Here is a 5,925-nt window from a genome sequence, read left to right as displayed (position 1 = left end):
AGGAACAATGAGGTGTAATTGCACAATTATGTTCGCTAGATGTTTCCACATCAAAATCATCTATTTCTCCAAATCTCCAAAAATTCTTGGACAATCATTCCAAGGTATTTGAGACTCCCAAAGGTCTTCGTGATCATGATCATGCTATTCATTTGATTCCAGGAAGTGTTCCTCCAAACATTAGGCCGTACAGATATTCCTATGCCCAACAGAGTGAAATTGAACGTATGGTTGCAGAAATGTTAGAGGCTGGTATAATTCAACCCAGTCAAAGTTCTTTCTCTGCTCCAGTAGTATTGGTGCACAAGAAGGATGGATCATGGCGCATGTGTCCAGATTATAGGGAGCTCAATAAGCTCACTATTAAAGATAAGTTTCCCATTCCTGTCATTGATGAATTATTGGATGAATTGCATGGATCAATTTACTTCACCAAGTTGGATCTTCATTCAGGATATCATCAAATCAGAATGAAGACATTCCAAAAATAACATTTAGAACTCATGAGGGTCATTATGAATTTTTGGTCATGCCTTTTGGCCTTACCAATGCACCTTCTACATTTCAAGGTTTGATGAATTCCATTTTTAAACCCTTCCTTAGAAAATTTGTGTTAGTATTTTTGATGATATACTAATCTACAACAAGTCTTGGAAGGATCATGTTGAACATGTTGACAGGGTGCTACAACTATTGGAGGAGAAACAATTATATGCAAAAAGATCCAAATGTTTCTTTGGAGTAGAAGAGGTGGAATATCTAGGTCATATTGTATCTCATGAAGGAGTTAAGGTAGACCCTAGCAAAATTAAATCCATTAAGGAATGGAAAATACCCACATCCATAAAGTATTTGCGAGGATTTCTTGGGTTGACAGGGTATTATCGTAAGTTTGTTAAGAATTATGGGAAAATAGTAGCACCTCTAACAACATTATTGAAGAAAGATGCATTTTCATGGACTCCAGAAGCAACAAGGGCCTTCGAACATCTTAAAGAGGCAATGTGCCAAGCACCGGTCTTAGCTACATCGGACTTCACAAAAACCTTTATTGTGGAATGTGATGCTTCAGGAAATGGAATTGGTGCTGTTTTAATGCAAGATGAAAGACCCATTGCTTTCGAAAGTCGTCCAATCAAGGGAAAGTATTTACACAAAGCTATTTATGAGAAGGAAATGTTGGCAATAATACATGCACTTAAGAAATGGCGACCCTACCTAATGGGAAGACACTTCAAGGTAAAAACGGATCATGATAGCCTTATATACTTTTTAGAACAAATATTATCCTCTGAAGAGCAACAAAAATGGGTCACAAAGATGTTGGGTTATGACTTTAAAATCATCTACAAAAAAGGGAAGCAAAATGTTGTGGCAAATGCACTCTCAAGAAAGGATGAGGATGTGGAAGCATTGTTTTGCGCCATTTCTATTATCCAACTAGATTGGATAAACGAAGCAAGGGAGGAATGGAAGAATGATGAAGAAGTGTGGGCACCTATTCGAAAGTTACAACAAGATTCCAATACATCTGATACATTTAGCTGGAAAAATGATTTGTTATGGTAAAAAGATCGCTTATACCTCTGTAAGAATTCCAAACTCAAACAAAAGATTCTTATGGAATTGCACACTTCTCCCTTAGGAGGGCACTCAAGATTTTTAAAAACTTACCACAAGGTTAAGAAGGAATTTTTTTGGGATGGCCTTAAATCGGATATTCAAAAGTTTGTGGCAGAATGTTTTGTTTGCCAACAAAATAAAGTTGAAACAATTAAGACCCCAGGTCTATTACAACCTTTATCCATTCCAAGCCAACGTTGGGAGGAGGTTTCAATGGATTTTATCACTGGTTTACCCAAGTATGAGGGAAAGAGTGTCATCATGGTGGTAGTTGATAGACTTACCAAGTATGCACACTTTTGTGCATTATCACATCCATCTAAAGCCAGTACAGTTTCTACTGCATTTATGGAAACAATTCAAAAGCTACATGGAAACCCAAAGATTATTGTAAGTGACAGAGATCCCACTTTCACTGGAAATTTTTGGACATAATTATTTTCCTGTCTTGGTACTCAGTTAGCTCATAGCTCATCTTATCATCCTCAATCTGATGGGCAAACCAAGATAGTAAACAAATGTTTGGAAGGATATCTTTGTTGCTTTGTATCTGATAAATAGACACAATGGGTCAAATGGTTGCCTCTGGTTGAATGGTGGTATAACACTTCTTTCCATACTGCAACAAAAATGACCCCATTTATGGCACTTTATGGATATTAGCCACCATCCATCACATCATATTTAAGAGAAAATTCTAAGGTTCAAGCAGTGGAACATCACATCGAGCATTAACAACAAGTTCTCCAACTCTTAAAGGATAACCTCTTGTTGGCGCAGCATAGAATGAAACAACAGGCAGATCAACATCGTAGCGAAAGAAGTTTTGATGTAGGTGACTGGGTATTCCTATGGCTACACCATATAAACAAATTTCCCTCAAGCAAGCTAAGAAGGATAATAAATTATCACCAAAGTATTATGGTCCGTACAAGGTGCTGCAAAAGATTGGTACTATGGCATGCAAATTGGAGCTTCCTGCAGCTTCTTGAGTGCACCCAGTTTTCCATGTTTCATGTTTAAAGAAGGTTATACGGGACAAGCTCCCAGTTCAGACAATATTGCCAGAACTTGACGAGGAAGGAAAAATTATATTGGAACTGGAAGCAGTCACAGAAACAAGAACTCGACAACTACGAAATTGATCAATTTCGGAGTATCTCATCAAGTGGAAGAACTTATCCGCTGAAGATTCCACATGGGAGGATGAGAATTTTATACAGAAGCATCTAGAACTACTCAAGCGTTGAGAACAACACTTTTTTTAAGGAGAGGGGCATGTTAGGTCCCTATAATACTAGTGATTCCCCCATTGCTATTGTAGTTGTATCCCTTATTAATATTGTTGCGCCCCTATTGTCCCCATATTGTTATTACTGTGCCCCATAGAATCCCTCTATTGTTATTTTTCTGCCTTTATATTATTATTGTTAGGTTGGCTTGGTTATATTGTGACCCAGGTTTTGTCATTTGTATCATCCAAGAATTGTTCATTTATGTAATGTAAAGGAGGTTGCTCCCTCAAAGAGGCTGAATTCTAAGGCATTGATCTATCTTTTCTATCTTTTTGTGAGATGGCTTCATAACATATTGATATATTCTAAGAATGAGGAAGAGAATGCTGAGCATTTAGTAGCAGTGTTAAGACCTTTGAGAGAGCATAAGTTGTATGCTAAGATCAGTAATTGCAGTTTCTTTTAGACAAATGTACATTACTTGGGGCACGTGGTCTCCAAGGAAGGCATACCAATATATCTAGAGAAGATAAGAGCTATCATGGAGTGGGAAAAGCCTATAAATGTGGATGAAGTGAGATGATTCATGGGGCTAGTAGGCTATTATAGGAGGTTCATCAGGAACTTCTCTTGGATTGCGTATCATATTAAGTCATTGCAGAGGAAAGGTAAGAAATTTGAATGAACAAAGGAATGTGCAACAAGTTTTGAATAGTTAAAACAGTTGTTGACAAACGATCCAATGTCAAATATTGCAGACCCAGAAAAAGAGTTTGTAGTTTGTACATATGCTTGCAATAGAGGGATTGGTGGAGTCCTTATGTAGGAGGGACAGGTAGGATGTTATGAGTCGCGGAAACTGAATGAGCATGAGTAGAACTATCTGACACATGATCTTGAGTTGGAAAAAATCATTCATGCGTTGAAGATGTGGAGGCACTATATGCTTGGTAGGAGGTTTGTATTGATGAGTGATCACAGTAGGTTGAAATACTTGTTTGACCAACTGAATTTGAATTCTAGGCAAGCTAGATGGTTGGCTGTGATCAATGAGTTTGACTTTGAGATTAGGTATATCAAGGGTGAAGAGAATATGGTCGCAGATGCTCTTAGCAGGCGGATGCAGGCAAATCACATTGCAACTATGAGTTCTTATGGGAATGACTTACAGGGTTGGATTTGATAGGCAGGTCAACAGGATGACATGTATAGTGAGCTTATGCACATGTTACAACATAGTATAGGTACAGGTACAAGTAGTGGTACAGGTGCACATGATGCAAACTATCATCTCTCAGAAGATGGCTTGAGAAGATTTAGGGACAAGATATATGTGCCAGACAACAGTGAGCTCAAGAAGATTATCTTGAGGGAGTTTCATGCGAAACTATTTTCAAGTCACCTAGGCTACCAAAATACATTGACAACAATGAAGAAATTCTACTACTGGCCGAATTTGAAAAAGGATGTGGCAGAGTTTGTGGCTAGATGTTTGGATTGTCAGCAGGGAAAGACAAAATCTAAGAATCCTGGTGGATTACTACAGCTGATTACGATTCCATAATGGAAATGGGAGGTCATTTCCATGGATTTCATCACAGGTTTGTCAGGACATCTAGACAACATGATTACATCATGGTTGTGGTGGAGAGGTTGACTATGGTAACACACTTCATTCTAATGAAGACTACATATTCAACTAGTGAAGTGGCACATGTATTCATCAAAGACGTGGTCAGATTGCATGGTGTTCTGAAGAATATTGTGTTAGAAAAGGATGCAAAGTTCACTTCTAAGTTTTGGAAGGAGTTGTTTGCAGGTTTAGGTACAAAATTGGCCTTCATTATAGCTTATCATCCGTAGAAAGATGGAAAGACAAAGAGGGTCAACATGATATTGGAGGACATGTTGAGGATGTATGTGATGCATCAACAAGGGATATGGGAGGAATAACTTCTGTTGGTTGAGTTTTCTTAACAAAATGGTGACTAGGAGTCACTGAGGATGAGTCTATTTGAGGCATTGTATGGGCAGAGTTGTAATACTCCCATCAGTTGGAGTGACCTGGTGAACAAGGTATTAATTAGACTAGATATGTTGGCAGAGATGGAACAAGAAATGTAGGTAATCAAGAAGAATCTAAAGGAAGCACAGGACAAGAAGAAAATCTATGCAGTAAGCACAGGTTGTTTAAGGAGTTTCAGGTTAGGGAACATGTGTACTTGCACATTAAGCCAAAGAAGAGCTCCTTGTGGATTGGATCGTGTGCTAAGATGAAACCTCGATTTTGTGGACCTTTCAAGATCCTTGAAAGGATTGGACCATTAGCCTATGAAATTTCATTGCCTTCGACAATGAAAGTCCATGATGTTTTCCATGTTTCATTTCTTAAGAAGTATGTTAAATATGTTGATCACGTGATTGACTAGTTTGTATTGTATGTGCTTGATGAATAATGTGTTGCGTCCTTATCTGGACTAGTTTGTTATTGTATTCATTAATGACATCTTGATATATTCTAAGAATGAGGAAGAGAATGCTGAGCATTTAGCAGTAGTGTTGAGACTGTTGAGAGAGCATAAGTTGTATGCTAAGCTCAGTAATTGCAGTTTCTTTTAGACAACTGTACATTACTTGGGGCATGTGGTGTCCAAGGAAGGCATAGCAGTAGATCTAGAGAAGATAAGAGCTATCATGGAGTGGGGAAAGCCTATAAATGTGGATGAGGTGAGATGATTCATGGGGCTAGCAGGCTATTATAGGAGGTTCATCAGGAACTTCTCTTGGATTGCATATCATATTATGTCATTGCAGAGGAAAGGTAAGAAATTTGAATGGACAAAGGAATGTGCAACAAGTTTTGAATAGTTAAAGCAATTGTTGACAAACGCTCCAGTGTCAAATATTGCAGACCCGGAAAAAGAGTTTGTAGTTTGTACATATGCTTGCAATAGAGGGATTGGTGGAGTCCTTATGTAGGAGGGACAGGTAGTATGTTATGAGTCGTGGAAACTGAATGAGCATGAGTAGAACTATCCGACACATGATCTTGAGTTGGAAAAAATCA

This window comes from Pinus tabuliformis, chromosome Q (assembly GCF_031772625.1).
Source record: "Pinus tabuliformis cultivar Carrire ecotype Pingquan chromosome Q, CPIR1, whole genome shotgun sequence".
Classification (NCBI taxonomy): Eukaryota; Viridiplantae; Streptophyta; class Pinopsida; order Pinales; family Pinaceae; genus Pinus; species Pinus tabuliformis.
The sequence above is the reverse complement of the archived record's forward strand: the minus strand, read 5'-3'. Positions refer to the sequence as shown.